The sequence below is a fragment of the Ahaetulla prasina genome, chromosome 4, assembly GCF_028640845.1.
Source record: "Ahaetulla prasina isolate Xishuangbanna chromosome 4, ASM2864084v1, whole genome shotgun sequence".
Taxonomy (NCBI): Eukaryota; Metazoa; Chordata; class Lepidosauria; order Squamata; family Colubridae; genus Ahaetulla; species Ahaetulla prasina.
The window spans coordinates 117,240,570-117,262,594 of NC_080542.1; positions in this window are offsets into that span (position 1 = coordinate 117,240,570).

Consider the following 22,025-nt stretch of genomic DNA (forward strand, 5'->3'; position numbering starts at 1 on the left):
CCATAAAAAGGACTCTTGCCTAGGTCATTGGGGATTCAAGATATTGTAAGATATAGTGCAGCAGTTCCATATTAACACCATCATCTGCCGATCTATTTGCACAGCAGAGAATTGCAAGGGATCTATTTTCAGGTTAGGCCAGCACTAACCTTTTAAAAGGTTTTCATAACTACAAATGTCAGAGCATCAGTCTGTAGTCATTCAGCTCGTTGATAGAGGGTTTCTTGGGCACCAGGATGAGATGATAGCAGAGCATTTGGAGCAGGAAGGAACATAGCACATTTCCAGTGATTTATTAAAGATGTGGGTGAAAATGGGGGCCAGTTGATCTTGCTGCAATCAGGAAGGAATTACTCTATCTGGGCCTGGTACTTTTCTGATCTTTTGTCTATGAAAGGGGTGTTGGTCTTACCTGATACACTCATTCTCATTGGGTGGAGATAGCATCCAGGACTGACAGCCACGATGCCCTTCCAACAGCTGGAGCCGAAGCCCTTGCCATTGGGAAGTCTGCAGCAACTCTACCAATAATGGGAGTCAGCTGCTGAACTCACAGTAAACATTATGTAGATAAGGTTCAAGATAGAAGTGACATCCAGGAATAATCCTAGTCAGAAAGCTCTTTCAACATGTCTGTCCAGGCTGAAGGACTGAGTCAAAAGCTGGGAAGCCTAGCTACAAAGGCCCTTCAATGGAACAGACAAGGACAACCCATTCCTGGATGCTATCTCCACCACTATGGAGAATAGATCTTATACCCTTTTTCTAGGATCATCAGAAATGGGGAGCTCAAAGAGATAGAGTCAAGTATAGGAGATTTGGTAATTGTTGGTGTAGCCTAGGGATACTTGACAGTGATCTTCTCTAACCTAGAGTAAAACACATTCAGGTCATTTGCCAATTGCCAATTCCCTTCAGTAAGGGAGGGAAAGCTGCTGTAGCCAATGGCATTATTCAGGCTTTTCTACACATTTGCTGATTCATTTGCTGAGAGCTGATTTCTCAGCTTTTCAGAGTAGCTTCTCTTTGCTACTTTAATCTTCCTTGTTAATACATTCCTGGCCTGATTGTACAGCATTCTGTCTCCTCTCTTGTAGGCTTCCTCCTTGGGACGATGTACCTGCTTGAGCTTAGCTATGAACCAATTTTTATTGTTACTATGTATATGCAAGCTTTTAGTCAGCGCACACGTCCTCACAAAAGCTAATGCATGATTCACAGTATCAATGAATTCATCCAAATTCACTGAGGCAGCTTCAAAAATGATCTGATCTGCGCGAGCCTATAGCTTTAGCTTTGCCTTCTCAGTCCAAGACTTCACTGTTTTACTGTTTAACCACAGTTAAAACAGTTAACCATTACACAATAATCTTAATTAAGATTAATTTAAGTCCCACTGTTTTTAACCACACTTGTTTAATCTTAATTAAGATTATTGTGTAATGAGGATGCTAAATTATTAACAAAACATTGGCCAGGAGATTACAGAATGTTACGTTTATAATTCATCCATCTCAGCCCACATTTTTTAAAAAAGATAAGCATCTGATAATAGTCATCCAATGAATTATATTTTATTATCATGGCAGATAAATTAAAACCAGCTATTCTAATGTTGTTACATACTGAATTAGTTTTTGATGTGGTTTAAATGTATGAAATGTATTCTAAGAAATGGTGGGTTCCACCCAGAGGGGGTTTCAGCAGGTTCTGACCAGTTCTGGAGAAATTTTGAGTAATTCAGAGAACTGGTAATAAAAATTCTAACAGGCCCTACCCTCATCTATTCTCTGCCTCCCAAGTCCCAGCTATTTGGGAAGAAATGGGGATTTTGCAGTAACCTTCCCCTGGATTAGGAAGGGAATGGAGATTTTGCAGTATCCTTCCTCTGGAGTGGGGTGAGAATGGAGATTTTACAATATCCTTCCCTGCCATGCCCACCAAGCCACACCCACAGAATTGGTAGTAAAAAAATTTGAAACCTACCACTGGTTCCACCATCTTGAATTACAATCTGGTTATATTTACCGTATGGTCAAATTCATCCCAAATGGTTTTCTTTTCTAATCTAGTCCTGAATCTTAAGATATAATGGCGCTTGATACTATAGTATCCAATGACATTTTAGATCATTATTATTAGCTAGTTTATTAAGGAAGTACAGCAATATGGTTTATCCAAAGTAATTGGAAATAATAATGTGTGGCCTTTGGGATCTATAATATATACGATTACTGCAGGAAATTATAACATATAATTTTTACAGATGCTATAAAATACTGGATTTTTATTTTTCTTCAAATATATCAGAATATGTTGAATTTATAGATCTAAATGTTTACATACAATTTCCAAAGTAATAGCTCAGTGCTTAACACTTCCACTGGAGTGTTAAATCTCTAGAATAAGTTCAATGTAATTAAAATGAATATTACATTGAGACTAATGCATATTTTAAGAGGGTTTTCAATGCTAATACCTATTAGATATCCTGTTTCCCCCAAAATAAGACCTCCCCTGATAATAAGCCCAATTGGGCTTTTAAGCACATGGCAATAAGGCCAAGCGCTTATTTCAGGGTTCAAAAAAATATAAGATGGGCTCTTATTTTCAGGGAACCATGGTAGGTATACTGATAAAGACAGACTGATAATATTTTAAAAAAATAAATAAAATAAAAATTTTAATTAACAAAAAATTTAAAACATTTTTGGCCAAATTGAGGTGGCTTCACAGTGAAGATACATTTAACCTGCCAAGTTTTCAATTTTACCCTTGGGCTTTTATTTTACTATTTCTATTCTTCTGCAATGAATTGTTCCTCTAAGGAGGAGAAAGGCAATTTCTAAATTTATAAATAAAGAAAACTAAAAAAATATTCTCTTTAGGCTTATTTAAACATTAAATGTGTAACCTCTCCAAAATCTAGCATGTTTTTGGGTATATAGCAAATAAAATTTCTCATTTACAGCTGCTATACTTGATATTAATGCATAAATGATTACGTTCTGATTCCGAATCACATAAAGCTGAGGCTAGCAAATAATCCAATTTTGTCTATGTAATATAGCATTTTTGTTAAATATAGATGGGAAAGTTTATAAATATTTGTAGACCCATTGTATAGGGGGAGGGGAACATATTAGATTTTTTATGTATCTTTCAGCATTCAGCTGGAGTGGATTTTTTCTTGTTTAATGTTAGATGTATTTGATATTTGTTTTTTTTCTTCTTTTTTGTATACATGGATTCCTTTTTCATTATTAGTTTGGATGTTTGTTAATCTGGGGTTTTTTCACCCTTTCCTTTCCTTTTCTTTGTTTTGTATTTTATCTTTAGTGATAAAAGAATAAATATTTTTTAAAAAAGGAAATAATCCAAATTATAATTCAGTAGGAAAGATGTTCTTAGGTCAAAATAACCTAACCTAAAATATAACCTAAAATAACCCTTTTAAATTGATTTAAAAAGGTTATTTTAAATACTTTAAGTGATTGCATTCTGAATATGATTCAATCCAGCAATATGTACAACTGGAACATACAATGACAAAACAGATGTTTGAGCCCAGATGTTTTAGCAGCCTCAGAGACAGATGGAACCTCAGATTCTTGAAATCATGTGTAATACATCAGAATATGTTATTTTGTATCTACAGAATCTGACCACTCTAAATATGTTTCAGAAAGAACGTTGGTCCTACCTGATACGATCCTTCTTGTTGAGAAGAGGCAGCATCCAGAATGGGTTGTCCTCATCTGCTAGCCAATAGGACTGAGTCTGCCAAAGTTGCAAGGACACGCCTATACCAATGGTCCCCAGCTTTTGGCGAAGGTGTAGAGACAGACTCAACGTGTATTGGTCAGAAGTGCTACTCCCCCCAATGGACCAAGGATCAGCCAGTCACTAGGGTGGGTCTGGATGCTGCCTCCACTCAACAAGAAGGATCATATCAGGTAGGACCAATGCTCCATCTCCGTTGTTGTGGAGGCAGCAACCAGGAACAGCCAAAGCGGCTGTGTCCTTATGGGTAGGATGCAGCCTAGGCCGAGGTCCCCTCCTCAGGAGGCACCCTTTGGAGAACTCACCTACCAAAGATCGCCTCAGCAGAGGCCTAGCTGATCTGTTTTATGGTGCCTGCATGAAAGGGAATGGAGAGGACCCTGTAGCCACACAGCCAACCTCTTTTGGCAAGGCATGTGTTACCCATGCCACCCCTATGGCTGCACACCTTGTGGATTGTGCTGTGATACACTTGGGCATAAGAAGGGCCCAAGTGTATAATTCGTAAGAGGTGGCAATACATGCCCAAATTCATCGGTCAGGGACGACAAAGTGATCTTGGCTCCTAAAGAGACTGGCTGGAATGAAACAAGAGCGACTCCGTCTTCCAAAGGGAGGAAGTTCACTTTATATAGATTTAGAGTGTCCAGCTCATGACTAGTGTGTGCCACTTCTTTTCCAGGCTATTTACTGGAGTGGGGCAGAAGTTAGGCCAGAGAAGCCCCTGGGCCCTGTGGAACCCCTAGATCATCTTCAAAAGGAAGGAATGTTCCCGATTCAATACCACTCAGCTGGGGTGGAAGACCCAAAGACCACTCCTGACGGAGAGAGCTGCCCACACAGGAATCCGTCGAACTGATGTGATGGCTACCAGGATGGCCACCCATGGGTCAGGAAGTGCAATGAGGCCTTCCTCAGTGGTTGAAATGGGGCTGCAGCAGCACCTGCAGTACCCCAGGGATGTCCAAAGTGGAGCAACCCTGAACCATTGGAGACCGCAGGTCTGCTGCGCCCCTGATGAACCTGTGGATGGTTGGGAGCTGAGCCGAGAAGTTCAGCTTCCTGCAAGACAGGACCAGTGACAGAGTAGCCATCTAGTGACGGATTGTGTATGGCAATAGATCCGTGTCAAGCCCTGTCTGCAGGAACTCCAGTATCCAGGGCATAGATACAGATGATTGATCCAAGCCTGACTTAGAGCACCAGGAGCAAAAGTATCCTTCCAGGTGGCATCATAAATTCTGCTCATGGAAAGTCGCCTGGAGGCCTGAACAGTGTCTACCACCCCGGAGGAATTAGTGCCGCAGCTCTAAGAGCTCCGCTCAAATACCAGGCGGTCCTCTGGGACCACTGTGGGCCCGAGTGAAACAAAGCCCCCTGGGTGAGGGAGACTGTCTGGCAGAATCCTCCAAGGATTGGCCATTGAGAGGGTGACCAATTCAGCAAACCAGGGACACACATGCGTGCGTGCACGCACACACACACACACACACACACACATCCCCCAGGATGAGAGGAAGAGGAGGAGAAGCACACAAGAACTCTCATGGCCAAGGGCTGCAAAGCGGATCCACCCCTTCCACAACCAGAACCGCAAACCTTGCAAAACTTTGCCGCTGGGCGTTGTCCTGAGGTGGAACTGTGGCTAAAGGACTACTTCCATTGGTTATGGAGCTGGTAAATGGCCCACTAGGTGTGCCGGAAACCTAGCCTTGTATGACAAGGGTTTGAATAGTGCTGGGTGGAAATACCAGGAAGGCTGATTGACCAGGGATATGACAAACCTGCCTTTTCCCTGGGTGATATCCCTGCAGCAGTCAGATTAAAAGTCACCTCTGACAGGCTGTAGCCATGTAAATGAGGGGGAAAAGGGGATCTGGAAGGGAACTCTACAGAGACTCCTTATTGCAGGGCAGATTGGGCTCCATTAAGAGCTGCTAAGTAGCACTCATTGGTGACCAGGAGATAGGAGACCCCAGGTAGATTCCTCAGGAAATGTCAACTGCTGCTCTGCATTATGGTGGGAACTCCCCATCCCAATGCCTGAGGCTCTCCCCTGATAGTGCCATTCTGACTGCTAAGGGAAGAATCGTTGGTGTGGTGAGGAGTCCAAGTCAGGTGGTCGAAAGGACAATCCGCAGAAGTCTGGATTGGTACTCCGGCCAGCCCGTTGGAGAGATGGAGGAAGGATCTTCCATTTGCTCTTATTTTCAATAAGGACCTCACCAAAGAGAGTGCCCCCTGTATAGGGGGCTGAGACTAGTCTACAGTTGGCTTTTTGCCTATTGCGTATCCAAGGCTCCTCCTCAAAGTTGTGGGGGAGGCAAGGGTTCTGGAGGTGTATTTAAGCATGGTTAAGTTGCCTCCACAGAGAATTGTGTAGCTGCTATGAGCCTATCTAGGTCATGATGGAGTCTGGCCTTACTCAATGGAACCCTCTGCTGTATCTGGTGGACCAAATTAATGAGGTGCAATTACCAAAACAAGGCTGCTGATGCAGCCTTGATTGCCCAGGCTGAAGATTGGTGTGCTGTGTGCAAGGTCAACTCGACCTGTTTATCTTTCGATTTTAATCCTTCAGCTATGTTGTCTGACACTGTTGTGCCTCGTCCTCCCTCCTCTCCTCAGCCGGGCCCCTCCTATCTCGTCCCGGGTCTGCTATCAGACTCTGAGTCTGATAATGAAGATGAACAGCCTGTCATGCCTCCAGCCCCCGGCCCTGGCCCCATGCCCGGACAGGATGTCAGGAATGAACAAACAAACCTCACTCATTCAGCGTGTGTTCTTTTGGCTCAGCCATCAGAGGATGTCAGCCACGGATTGGAATTACTCGGGCCTACTCCTTCTGACCCCTCCCTTTCTCAAACAGCAGAAAACAATTCAAAGTGGGAGGATCCTTGCTTCCAGAGATCTGAGAGGCGACGTCAGCAGAAGGAAGGGAGGGGCAGGCCTGGATAAGTGCTGAGTCATGGAGCCACACCCCACAGCCAATATAAAGGACCTGCTTTTGGCATTCCTTGAGTCAAGCAAAGTCTCATCTAGTTTGCTGAAGTCCCAACTTGGATTCCTGCCTGCCCTGAGAAATCTGAAAGGAATTTGGCAAAGCTGCAGAGGCTTCGTGGCCACGCTTGATACGGACTTCCTAGACCCAGTCATTGGAGGGGGAGGGGGACATGACAGACACTAGGGAAGAAGACACCAGAGAAGCCACCGAACCATCCACCTTGGGCAACTGGACTGGGTCAGCCAACTCAAGTGCCAAATTATAAAGGCGTCAATCATGCCTGTTTGACTAACACCCCGTTGGGAGGATCAGGAATTATCTTGGGTATGCCCACTTTTGGTGAACCACATCTATAAATAGTTGTGGTGCAAGTGAGTCCTATTGTGCCATGGCTGGCTCAAAAAACAGATGGTTGCTGGGACCTTTGGGCCACCTGAGTCTTGAGTTGGGATCTACTCCCATCCTTGATGTCACCTATGCCTCGTGTAAAATCACCTTAAAGAGGGCAGGAAGGAAAAAGCTGGTGAAGGTCGGTACATTGGGTGTCAAACCCCCATCCTCAAGAATTCTGCCTCTCTTCGGCCCTCCACATGGAGCAGTGAGTCCACACCAAAGGAGGAGTCATCGGGTGATAGAGGTATCCTGTCAAGAGGGCTGTACCCCTGCTGTCTGAGGATCCGGTTGGAAATTGGTGGAAGGCTCCGTGGTCAGGGCTGCTGGGGCAGGGATGTGCTGCAATCCAACAGCAATTCCCTGAGAAATAACCTGCACTATCAACAATTTAAATCAGCAGGTAATTCAGACTTAAATTTTCACGTGCTACCAGCCTGCAGACACAGGTGAACAGGTTGCAGAGATAGTCCTTCTGCCATTGGAGTGCTGTAAATCAGTTGTAGTTGCTGGTCAGAAAAAAGAGCCTGCCTCAATTGTAATGCCAGCTTGAGTGAAAGGACTGCTCAGTTGGTCTCTCTAGGGGCCAGACCTGTGGTATTACCGCTCCTGATGGAAGCAACTGCTCACTCTGTAAAGGGCGGGACTTTCCCCCCTCAGTCAGAGGAAAGGCTTGCTCTGGCTATTCCTTCAAAGCCCTGTGGAATTGCTTTTCCAAGGCTTTGTGCCCCTGTTTGCATCCTTCTCAGAAGCCTTAGAATGCTTCTTTGGACGAGGGGCCTTGACTTGGATTTGGCCTTTTTGCTGAGTGCAGCATTTACATTAGAATGAGAGCTGCCAGTGAGCTGCTTCTTAGATTTTTGCCCAACATTTTTGTTTCAAATTTTTACAGTTGCTGCCACTGCTGGCTGTTGCCTGCCTCCTATACTAGTATGCCTAGCCTCAACTAGGCAGGGACTTCAAGCCTTCCAAGTCTAGCAGGGGATGAAGGCTAAGCTCTTGGCAGATGAACCCTGCCCCAACTGTAATAGCCTTAATTTACTGGTAAGCCTAGCTGAAGCTAGTCATGGACTCCGCTTTACTCTGAGCCTCGCCTCAGGCAGTTAACCTATGTGTATGCATAACCGCGACAAGGCAGGTACTCAGCACCTCTCCAGAGAGTGTTTGCTCACGAGTATGCCTAGTCTAAACTAGGCAGGGACTCTGCATGTCCTGGGAGGTGATTGTAAAGAAGCTTCTGTAATCTTTGGAGCTGTCTGACAGCTAGCACGCTCCAGCTGATTGCAATTGAGAAGCCAATGATCCCACTGGCTCTGTAGCAAGCGCAAATATGTGCCACTGCTAAATTGAGCCCTAAAGGCTCCGAAGGGAAGAATCAATGATCCCGCCAGTCTATGGAGGGTGCAGCGACATGCCATGGCAATTGCAAGCCCGCAACAATCTAGCACCCTCCGCTGGTTTTACAAACACCTTGGACTGCATTGTGGCAAGCTGCAGCTCCGTTGCCAAACCGCAGCTCTATTAAAAAAAAAAAACCTCACTCACAGAAGCTAGTCAAAAAGTCCAAGCATATAGGACATGTCTCTTCAGGCTGTTTGATCTTCTAGAGATCTTGGCAACTGCCTTCTTGCCTGCAGATCTCAATCCCAAGATTCCTGTGGCTTCCCACCTCTGCCTTCAGAGGCTAAAGCATCCAGCACAGAAGCAGCTTCCCCACTGAAGGAGGCTGCCACGTTCTCCATTTTGTAAGGCTGCCTGCAAGCAGACCAGCTCAATCACCCTGCTCCCAAAAGTGGCCCACGGCAGAGGCTTGGGTCTTGCCACCATCTGCTGTAGTGGCTGCCTGTGGCTTCCAAGTGTGCCCGCAATGGTGCAGAGTCTCAGGAATCAAGCCCACAATCCTTGGCAGCGGTCGTCAATGGCCTTTGAGTATGCCCGCAACAGCGACTATCTAAACGACAGTCTCAGGCTTACCTGACAACCTGGCCACCCTTTGGCCAAATGCGGAGGGCGAAGCCTCCCGCTAAGCCCGAATGCGCTGGAGTCTCGATCCTGCTCCCAGAAAAGCCCCTGGATCAGCGCTGTGAGCAAAGCTTGATTGGGCTTCCCAGTCAGAATCACTCTCTAGATTCTTCATGCTGGGATTGTTGGTGGCATAGCTATCAGTTGGTGATAGAGCTGCCACTTTTGTAGTAAAGCTATTATAGATAGAATCAGCATCCAAGAATTAGGCTTTCTCGCCTCTCTGACCTAATAAAAAAAAACCACGTCTGTCTTTGGCTAGGGACTGAGTCAAAAGCTGGGGACCATTGGTGTAGGCATGTCCTCGCAACTTTGGCAGACTCAGTCCTACTGGCAAGCAGACGAGGACAACCATTCCTGGATGCTTCCTCCACTACAATGGAGAAAAGCTGAACCTCAGATATTTTTGGCTGGAGTTGTAAGAAATTTGAGAGTTCAAATTTTAAAGAAGATAAAGTTTAGTCTTATCCAAATATAGTTTTGGTTCTATTTCAAAATATCAATACATGTAAATGTAATTTTAAGAACAAATATAATAATTAAAGATGTAAATGTGACATTAAATTACATTCCTAAAATATAGATCTGTTATTTTATGAACACAGTGGTTCCACTGAACCAGAATCTAAGCAAAGTGGATAATCTTATTTAAATGGAAAGCAACATATTCCTGATATGAAGAAAAATATAAGAGATATGAATTTAATATCTATTTTTGAAAAATCTTTGTATATCCTGGAGATATTGTGGGTTTAAGTCCAGACCACTGCAATATAATGAATATTGCAATATAGCAAGTCATACAAGTGCTTTGGTTTCCCAGGGCTTACAGAAGTTGTGTTTACATTATACAGTAGTTATTAAGTGTACAATAGTACTATGTCTAAAAAAGCTGAATGTGCATGGCTTAACTGAAAATACTAAATTTTGCTAAAAGTATGCATATCATCATCAGAAAATATTTGAAGTATTGTAAGAATTACCAAAATGGGATGCAGAAATATGAAGTGAGTAAATTCTGTTGGAAAAAATGGTATTCATAAACTTTTATCAGTGTAGGATTGGCACAAACCTTTCATTTGTAAATATCTATGTCACCCAGGTCATGGTTGACCCAAAGGTGCTTTTTCAAAAGACTCATCCAAGAAGCTTCTTCAGTTCTGAATCAGAATCATTCAGTCAGAACTGAAGAAGCTTCTTGGATAAGGAGCTAAATGTCTTCAAGGAAAAACAAAAAAGTCAGTTGTGTTTTGAAGCAGGACGTCTGGGACTTTAATTTGTAAAAAAACAAAAACAAAATACATGCATTATCTACAAAGCACAGTAAAGTGAATGGCAATATAAGAAGTTATGCCTGTATTCTAAAAATCAGAAGTTGAAACAACATAGTTTGATATGCTCTAGTTTTAATAACAACCTTTGACAAGCTTCAGGATTGGATTAATGCTGCGATACATGGGAATATTATGTAAATTGTTTTTATTATTTTTCTTTTTCCTCTTTAATATATTTAACCATTATACTGTATGTAGATGTTTCTTAACTGTATAACTAATGTTGTATTTTTGTATTTTGCCTTACAAAAAAAGAGAGAGAAAAATGACTGAGTATAAGATTACCTCCATCAAACCTGTCACCAACCTTTTTCCTAAGATGGCAAAACAGATCTCTCTTGATCATAATATGCTATAATAGCAGCAACTCCCTTCCGTTCCTGTTCCCATAGCAACTAGCTGTAAAAATCAATATAAAGTCTCCAAAAACATGTTGTCCTGCCTCTCAAAGAAAAAAAACCTCAACAAACGACTGAATGCACTTAATACTTTTTTAAAACTACTGAGCTAGTCGCAGCAATGCTCAGGATATTGTCACTTTTACTAGATGTTTTGGGATTCTGCTGGAGTGTCAGGATTCAGATGTTGGATTGGGACATAAGAGGTGGTTTCATATCCCCTTGCACCCACAATGCTTATTCTGGACTGTTCATTTATCAACCTAACCTACCTCACAGCATTGTTCTGGAGTTAAAAAGAGAAAAATGCACGGGTGCATCTCCTCCCATTCCAACAGAAAAGCAGCATGTAAAAGCATAAATAGTACTGTTTCCCCAAAAATAAGATCTACCCCAAAAAGCCCTAGTGAAGGGGAGTGGGCATGGCCAGCACAGGAAGTGGCGAGCATGCACAGGTCGACAGTGTCCAGCAGCAGCTGCAGCACATACAATACAGGTGAGTTGATTACCTATCCAAGCAGCAGGCGGAAGCAGAGGTGGGGGAGTCATGTGATCTGGACACACCGTATGGGCCACGGGCCACGGGAAAGCTGAGAATTGAGGGGCCGAAGCAGCGGCCAGCTATGGGAGGATTGTCTTCACGTGGTGGCACCAGCAGCAAGCAGAGGTATGGGGGGGGGGGAAGGTAGGTGATCCAGATATGCTGCAGGAAAGCTGAGAATCAGTGGGCTGGAATGAGCGGCCAGCTGCGGGAGGATAGTCTTTGCACCTCTCAGGTTGCCTGCAGCCTGCGCAGCATGTCAGGATCACTTGCCTTCCACCATGTGCCTCTGCCTCCATCTGCTGTCAGTGCTGCCATGCAAAGACGAGGCTCTCGCAGCTGGCCATCCGCTATACTCCACTGATTCTCAGTTTTCCCACAGCCTGCACAGCAAGTCTAGATTACCTGCCTTCTCCCGCACCTTTGCTTCCATCTGCTGTTTGGGCAGATAATCAGCTTAGAGGTCCAAGACAGAATTTTTTTTTTGAAAAACAATCTGCCTTCTGTAATTACCAGATTTTTGCACAGCCTTCTAAGCACTGGTAGCTGTAGTGGAGATGATGCCACAACACCCATTAGATAGGCAGTTGTCAATACATTCATTCTGTTCCTGGACCTTTCTGACTTTTACATCAAGTATCCCTTGAAAGTTTTCTCAATTTCAGTGATTCTGGATTTTCTATGAGCTTGCAATCTGGGTTATACCTGTTTTTAGTGATAGTTTCAGACATAAATTATTATGATTATTGCATAATCATTGTTTAGAATGTTATTATTCTATGTTCACAACAACGTATGAAGTCACAGCTGCCTGTTCTTTAGCTGGCATTGGTCTTTATATACATTGAGTTCTTCCCAAAAGCCTAGTATGTTGTAATATACTAGTGTAGTATATATGTGTATTCAAGTGGTGTGGCCTTTTGCCAAGGGTAAAATCTACTTACCTTCTTATGGTTTGGAAGTGCACGCACCACGCAGGTGCGCTCGCTTCACTTGCTCGTGCAGACTTTCTGCACATGTGCAAAACATTCTGCGCATGCGCAGAAGGTAAAAAACACGTTACTTCCTGGTTAAAACCAGGAAGTAATGACACCCTGGCAGGTGGGCAGAGCTTCGCTCTGCTATCACTACGGGATCACCGAACTACCGGTCACAATCACTACTGGATCGTGTGATCCGGTCCGATCCGGGAGCATTTCACCCCTGCTTTTTGCAATTGATAGATGTTATTATTCTTACTATTCTGATAAGAACAGCTGTACACATCATCTCTCAACTCTGCCCCTTAAAAACTGCATAACACATAATCATCTTGGTGGGTTCTTCCTATCTCCAAAATATATCTAGGCTGCACAAATGCTGGATGGCAGCAAAATGTCTGTATACTGCTAATTAGTATTTGTTTGGAATTTTGTAGCTCACATATTATGACCCTATACTATAGGTTAGCCAACAATTAAAGAAGTTTTGCAATTCTGCACAACAGAACTGAAATGCTGGCAGTCTGAATGCAGACTTACCCAAGGTCATGAAACTCAGCACAAATGATACTACTATGGCTTTTCACTGACTTCTGGTCATCAAATAGATCACAAGAATCCACCAGATTGATCTGATAATTTAATTTAAGTGGAGAGGAGCCTTTAAAATTGCCCTTCATAGGCATATTTACTACTCCTTAGGAACCATTGGCAGAAAGATGGTTAGAAATTGTTAGAAACTATGGTTAGAGATTGTTGAATTTAATATACTGGGGAAGAGTATAACAGTTGATAATTAATTTGATATTAAGCACTACTTTTCAACTGGCATAAACCCAGACATCTACTATTTAAGTCAAGTTAAACATTGCTCATGGGCTCTTCTGTTTTAAAAAAACCTATGGCCCAGTAAGACTGCTGAATTTTCCATCCCATGGATAAAAATAAATGGATAGCTTATTTCCATCACAATTTATGAATGTATTTTACCTGGATGTGTAATGCCATTTATTTTACTTTGCCACTGAGGTCTTAAGAAGAGACTGTTATGTATTTAATTTTCATATTTTAAAATAATTTGTTAGGTTAGATACCTATTTTTAGAGAATAGCTATAAACTATCTTTTACATGTTATGCTCCATCAGTCTGAATAATGTCTTTCCTGCACAACACAAGGCAGAAGTTAATAAAGCCTAATTTGGAAATCTAGATGCAGAAACTATTTTTATGCCTGCTACGTGAAATACCAGCCTGTATTTGAAGTGTTTTCTAGTGTTCCAGAATCAGAGGAAATAGTCACAGCTCAGGAGTATAAAATCTGTTTGGCACACATAAGGTGCCCGATTCAATCAATAGCATGCATCCTATTAAAAAGTTCAAATAGTAGTTATAGGGAAAAGTTCAGACTGAGACCCTGGAGAGTTGTAACAAGTCAGAAGAGAGATCACAAGGTATAGTGGGTGTTACTGGACAGTTTGCTAAAGGGAAAAACATAAAACTTGAGTTATTGTAATTAAACATCTTTATTATTTTGATTGCAGATAGAAGCAGCAACGTTGCTAATGATAACTGAATGTTACTATGAGCAAATAATATGATGGCCACTGTGCTACTATTTAACAATATGAGCTGCAAGTAGGAAAATATGGAAACATTCCTATTTCTATCTTAGTCATGCTGTAGAATTTCTATAATAATCTGAATATTTTTCTTCAATTGGTATAATTTGAGATTTATAGAATTATAGAGATGTTAACAGACTTTTTAAGGGGGAAAAATCTCTTTCCATTTCTCCAGAATAGATGGAGAAAAAGAAATAATTTTAAAGAAATCAGCTGTTTCAGCTCAAATTAGCAATCAGAAACTCTATACATTTCTAAAACTTCATTATTTTGCATTCATTCATTCATTGTATTTATATAGCTGCATATCTTACAATCAAATTATCCTTGTGTGAAATTTTATTTTATTCAAGAAAAATCAAAGGGAAGATATCTACAAACTAAGAACAGGTTACTATTTTTTTTTTACAAAAAAGCAAAGGAAATATTTGGGTGTAGGGATTTCAACCTAAAAGAACTATTGACTTCATCCCCCCTTTAAATTAAAACCTTCAAACATGAAATCAAGGTGGTAAATACCATTATTTATAAAGTAAATAATATAACACTCTAATCACTAGTGAAACTTTTGTCAAATCTTTCTCCTATGTAGGAGAAACAATGGTACTATCAAAAATGCAGCAATTTGGGGAGCAGGAATTAAATACAGTATACTATATTTGGTTGGGAAGTTCCAGAAAGTATAAGGTTATTATCAATCATTTGCTGGATTAAATGACTTGATTATATGCAAGGGCTTCGTACATTTCATTTTAGCAATAGTATATGCAAAAGTTGCAAACTATAATAAAGTTTCTTGTTAGGGAAAGATTGAGTTGATATGACATATAGATTAAAAGAAATGTTGATTTCAATATATGAACAAAAAATACATCTGCAGCACATGATATTTATTACACACAGAACTAAAGTTTAATCATTCCACAATTCAGATGTTCTTAAGCAAAATTTCAGAAATAATTTCTGCTTAGCCTAAACTATTGATCAACAAGGAGGGAATATCAGTTCTCATAATAAGTAAAACTGTCTATTAAAAATTTTGGCATGGTTGCAACTACAGTCAAAAGTCCATATTGTGTTTTTTATGAGAATGAGAGTAAAAAAAAAATTAAAGATTGGATATGCAGAAATTAGGTTTCAGCAAGCATTTTATGGATAAATTTTCTCAGTTTTTGTTAGTTTTGCTCTGTTAGTTTCAGTCAACTCATTACCACACTGTACATGAATGTCTTCATTCATAGAACAACTAGACACAAGAACATTTTTCCCGAACGCCATCACTCTGCTAAACAAATAATTCCTTCAACACTGTCAAAATAGTTACTAAATCTTCATTACTATTAAAAATCTTCTTATCATTGCTATCACCCATCTCCTCCAACTTATGACTATAAACTTGTTTCTGGTATCCTTAAGATTTATGTTGATTGTTTCCCTATGACTATCATTAAGTGTTGTACCTTATGATTCTTAACAAATGTATATTTTCTTTTATGTACTCTGAGAGCGTATGCACCAAGACAAATTTCTTGTGTGTCCAATCACACTTGCCCAATAAAGAATTCTATTCTATTCTATTCTATTCTATTCTATTCTATTCTATTCTATTCTATTCTATTAACAAAATACAATAATTTACTTTCCTACTATTGTTAGGCATGCTAAAGTATCACCAATAGAACAATTATGACACTTTTCAGTCCTGTTTCTTTGACATTTCAAAATTGAATTGATGTGGATCAAAGCATTTCATTGTCTGATTCCATCCAATAGTCTAAACTATGATTAGCTTTGAACTTGTCTAGGCAGAGCCTATCACCGTGATGGCGAACCTGTGGCACGCAGTGCCCTCTCTGATGGCACGTGAACCATCACCTCAGTTCAGCTCCACTGCACATTCGCGCATGCCTCACATCAGTCAGCTAGTCTTCGGGTCTCCAGCATGCATAGGGGGTGGGGCATGTATGGGCGGCATGTGCGAATTCGCTGGGCATGCACATGCGGGGGGAGTGCGCACATGCATAGGGGCAGGGCACATGCAGGGGCTGCGCGCACATGCGTGGGGTACATGCGTGGGGGCTGGGGGTTCGGGCATGTGGGCGCTTTGGGTTCCGTCTGGAAAAGCTTAGCCATCACTGTCCTATCATGAACAATGGTTTACAAGCAACAATAGCTGCTTTTACACATCATACAAATGGAAATCAAACTGCTGCTTTATAGCTTAGCACTGTGTGTGAATCAATACAATGGCATGTGTAGTCAAGTTAGGGCTCTTGGCTACTTTGAAACCTCCAAATTCAAGAAATTTGGTGAGACCTTCAATATTACAAAAGTAAATATTGATTATGGCCTTTGAGAGGACTCTTGGGAAATAGACCAGCAACAAAGAGACTGTTATCATCGCTGTGCTACAAGGCATAAAAAGCTTAACAACATAACATTTATCACTAAACCTGTACTCCACACTACACTCTATGAATACTAATATCTTGGACTATGCCATCATGTATATCTAAGTTCTAAACTCCTAAAAGTCCTGTAAATAGTTCTGTTTTTTGTTCCCTTTGTTTTTAACAAAGTTTTTAGCTACTATTTAACTACATTCAAGTCAGTTGTCCCAAAGATGCTTTCTTTCAAAAGGAAACTGTTGTTTCTTGTTTTGCTTGAAGATGTTTCGTTTCTCATCCAAGAAGCTTCAATTCTGATTGAATGGTGAAGAATGGAAGGATTTATATTCCTTACAGTTATGTAGCCATTAGCTCACTTTCTGAGAGTCACTGAGGCCCCTTGGAGATTATCTGAGCCCTCCAAGTAGTCTCAATGATTCTCAGAAAGAGGGACAACCACCACATGACTGTAAAAAAATATAAATCCTTCCATTCTCCACCATTCAGTCAGAACTGATGAACACTCTTGGATGAGAAATGAAATGTCTTCAAGCAAACAAGAAAGTCCAGTTGCCTTTTGAAAGAAAATATCTTTGGGACAACCATGACCTAGATGACTGAGAATCTCCATAAACATTCAAGTCAATTGGCTTTTGTTGCTGTCAACTCCTGTTTTGAACTGCTACTGAAGTCTTCTGTGCTGATCGGGAGGGAGGGCTGTGTATGAAGGAAAGTGCTTTACTAGCTGTGGCTGGCTGTACACCCTCAGTGTTTCTACTAGAGCAGGGGTCTCCAACCTTGGCAACTTTAAACCTGGAGGACTTCAACTCCCAGAATTCCCCAGCTAGAAAAGCTGGCTGGAGAATTCTGGGAGTTGAAGTCCTCCAGGCTTAAAGTTGCCAAGGTTGGAGACCCCTGTACTAGAGGAGTGAGGCCTGCTTTGCCCTCTCAGGTTGTTTGTCATTCAAAGCTGAAATCATGTCTGCTAAGCTGAATATTATCCCAAGCTGCATTATTTTTCTCCTGTTTTGGCTGCAAATTCTTCCTCTCTTCTCTCCCATATAGCCCATGTTTTCTGGTCCAGTGCTTTTCAGGCTGCCTTAAAGTTTTTGGAGAAGGAAGATGGAGTCATCATGTCCCTAGAGCAGCAGGCAGAATTGAGCTGCAGAAAAGAGCCATGTGCTCACCACTAGATGGCAGCAGAGGAGTAAAAAAAATATTTGTTGATCTCTAATGGCCAACCATCTATGAAGTCTATTTCTGATGGTCTTGTTGATCATCTGGTATGTTAAAATGACCCTGGGAAAAAGGAGGAAGAGCTGCAGATTAGATAAGCAGCAGCTGAATCTGCAGAAAGAATGGGGCTGTGGCAAACATCTTAGGGGACCCTTCCTAGTTTTTTCGACTGTAAAAGTGAGGGGGAGAGATGTACTTTCAGACTTACAAGATTCTGCTATTGCAATCTTACAATAAATTTAGAGCTAGTGTTTCTGGATGTGCTTCTTATCTGGATTACCTCGCAAGGCCCGGTCATTCCATCCTAAAAGAATCACTCCAGCCATCAATGCTGCTATTCCTTTCTGTGAGCAATTTATGCAAATTGCAGGGCCAGATCAGGTCTGCTCCTTCTTCATATATAGACATTTATTCCTTAGCTAATTAAAATGAGGTGGGACATCTGAGAGATTGGTCCTAGGGCTAGTCATTTTATTCCAATCAGCATCAAATTCCAATACTGCAACCTATGCAGTACTGGTAAACTGGTACACTACAGAAGGCATTCATTTTTTCCTCTTGTTTATGGAAAGTGATTCATGTTGACAAAGCAGTTAATTATGATGTGGACAATTAAAAAGTAGATTGGCCTGCTGCAATTTACAAAAAAGACTATGCCTGGACTTAATTTATTTAGAGTCTCACATTCAATCTTAAAATATTCTTCATACCAAAAACTACTCAAAGTCAGTTATAAGCGTTATCCCCACTTCGTTAAACCAGCATCTCCTTCATTTAATTTCTAGATGCTGGACCATGCAGCATTTGTCTCAAGGGGCTGCCCTCTAAGAAAAGCAAGCAGGCCATAATCTGGTTCTGCTGAACTTCTTTGTCCACATCAGAAATGAAGAAACTGAGATCCCATGTGGAGCCCTTCTATTTAAGTTTTTTTTACTGTAAAGTTTATTATCATTGTACTTATATACACAGTATACCAGTGGTGAAATCTGAATCGATTTACTATGGGTTCGCCGGCTGGCTGCGCACCATGCACCAAATGCAAGCTGTGTGCAAGTGCAGTGCACACCAAAAGGAGGCATGGGGTAAGTAGAACAGCGCGTGTGGAGTGTGTGTGATCAGCTGTGGCGCGTGATCTTTTTTTGTACTTTTAAAAGCATTTTTTTACAACCTCTTTGACCAAAGGTTGTAAAAAATGCTTTTAAAAGTAAAAAAAAAAGGTTCTGACAATCGTGCGGCTCAGCTGTGATCATCAGAGTGGGGTTTTTTTACCTTTTAAAAGCATTTTTTTCAGAAGAGGTTGTAAAAATATGCTTTTAAAAGTAATTAAAAAAGGCTCTGACGATCGCGTGGCTCAACTGGGCATGGGCGGAGGGGGGGGGCAGGGATTTTTGCTACTGGTTCTCCGAACCACCTGCCGCCATTGCTACAGGGTCAGCCAATCCGGTTCGAACCAGGAGCATTTCATCCCTGCAGTATACCCATACACCGAAATTCACATAACAGCCAGAGACCAAGCCCAATACACATGACAATCCCCAGACACACCCCCACCCACCAAAAATTCCCCACCCCTAAACCACCCAAGTATCCACACAGCAGACCAAGTAATGCTGTCAAACAATTCACTGATAGTGGCCTTTTAGTTCATTGTTAAGCGCAATTATAGCTCTGGGATAAAAACTATTCAGAAGACGTATAGTCCAAGTTTTAATTGTTCTGTTCTGTTCCCAGAAGGCAACAGTCCAAAAAGATTGTAGGCAGGATGGGAAGAGTCTCTGAGAATGTTATGCAACTTCCTCAAACAGCGAGATGCGAAGATGTCATCCAGGGCTGGTAGCTGGAGCCCAATGATCTTCTGTACAGTTTTAATGATTCTCTGTAGAGCTTTTTTGTCCGCTGCAGAGCTGCTCCCATACCATGCAAGAATGCTGTATGTCAGGACACTCTCAATGGTGTTGCAGTAGTAGGACACAAGTAGATGCTGAGATAGATTTATCTTCCTGAGCATTCTCAGGAAGTACAGCCTCTTCTGTGTCTTCTTCGCAAGCATGTTAACGTTCATAGTCCATGAGAGGTCCTTTGAGATATTTTTTTCACAGAACAAATTTTTTTTTTCATAGAACAATCAACATCCATAACTGAAGAATAATTATATTTAATGTTCACAAAATGGAATTCAGGTCTTGGCCCCATACAGCACTCTGAATAATTGTAGACAAATAATTATAAAGAGTAAAGTATGTAAACAGATTCTAATATTTTTCCCCTCCAGTGCTTCAACAAGGTTTCAGCTGCTGCTTTGTATTAGATAGCAAAACTCTTCATTATGAAATAAAAATCCAAACCATGCAATAATATCCAACTTTAACAAAGGTTTTCCATAAACAATGGCATCCCACCCACCATAATTGATCAAACAAGAATATCTTGGGGATTTGAGGGGTACCTTCAAATCAGGGTTGAGTTCTGGCAACTGTCTGGGCTAGGGCCTATAAGTTTTCTTGGAAAGGTTTCAGATAACATTACTTTCTTCTTAGGGCTGAGAGAGAAGGACTGGGCCAACACACCAGCTGGCTTTGTGCCTCATGCATGACTAGAACTCATGATCTCCTGGCTTCTAATCTGGTTATAACAAATTGACTCTCCTACCTTGTTTTTTATTACATTCTTAATTTCTAAAACACATTCTAGATATTGGCTGGCTTTTGAAAAAGAGCTGAACTTCCCCATGAGGAAATTAAAACTACACATTGGCACAATTCAGACAATTTATACAGAAATAAAATTTACTCTAGGAGTGAAAATAAATGGAATTCTAAATATATTGATAGCTTAATTGACAGTAAGGCTACCTCCATATAACCTGACAAAGTAAGCTACACTCCTGCTCATTGCAATGTAAATTATATTAAAGATGATGGTATAATCATCAAATAATCAAAATTATCATGATAGCATTTTGCTGCTCAAAACGTGGTCTCTAGTCACTTGAAGCTCTGGTCAAAAAGCTAACAAAAACAATTTGGCCAATACATTTTGGTCTCTGGTCCCTATAAAGTTAGTGAAGTTGATTAATGCACTCTGCTGCACTCTAGTGAGGAAGCTGAGTCATTTAAAAAGAGATGGCAGGAAAAAACTAAATTTAATTCAGTGTTTTTCAAACTTGGCAACTTTAAGATGTACAGGCCTCAACTTCCAGAATTTCCCAGCCAGCCAAGAATTCTGGGAGTTGAAAACTACAAAGTAGCAAAAAAAATGAAAAAATACTGCTTTAATTGATTCGTATGCCCATTAAAGAATATTATAGCCCATTCTATTATTAAGTGATATTCAATAATAGAAACATGCAGAATGTATGAAATACTTCAATTGTAAAAAAATTTAAATGTTAAAAGTTTCAGCTGGGTCCCTCAGGTAGATATTATTATTACTTCTGTGTCTTTTGACGATTGCTTTTTTTTTTAGTATTTCCAAAATCTGTAAGTTCAAATGTATTCCTCTTACAGGAAGGAAGGGATATAGCTTATCCCATCTTGGAGGCTATTCTGTTCCTGAAAATAATATTCTTTTGCCTAATTTATTTATTTTTATTTATTTTATTTGTCACAACATTATATATAAGAATAAGCATTCTTATTTATACTTTCTGAGGCTCTCTCATGACCATTTAAGATTTAAACTTGATACATGCATGATTTCAGCAGCATCCCTAATTTTTAAAATAAATTATCTTCCTTAGGGCAGAGCTCTGAATAACTGATAACTTTGTACAAATAGACCTCAAGTTACGTTGCTCAATAACTGACTGGTCATAGCTGCAGTGATGTTAAACCGAGGCAGACTTATAATTAGTCCTCACAACTCTGGCCATCATAGTATCCCTGGGGGCACATGATCCTGAACCAGGCTCAGTTGCTTGCAATTACAATGTTTCAGTATGCTGCAGTCACATAATCATGATTTACGATGCTCCTTCCTGGCTTCCCACAAGCAAAGTGGATGGGGAAGCCAGCAGGAGGTTGTAAGCTTTTTTGTTACTCCCTGCGCCATAGCACCTGCCTAGGGCATCTCCTTTGCCCATGACACCTGCACATTTTCCCATGCTTTGTAGTTCCTACCCACAGCAACCACTCTCCATTCAATACTTCATTGTTAAAGTCATACACAGGAATGGACTAGTTTTGGGCTTCATTGGATTAGCAATACCATCAGCCATGGAAGTTCAGCAGGCAATTTTGGGCCATGCAATATCTTATGAAGGAACTGCTGTGAAGGTAAAATGAAAGGGTTTTTTTTTTTTAAAAAATTGCTACCATCTCCTTTTTAA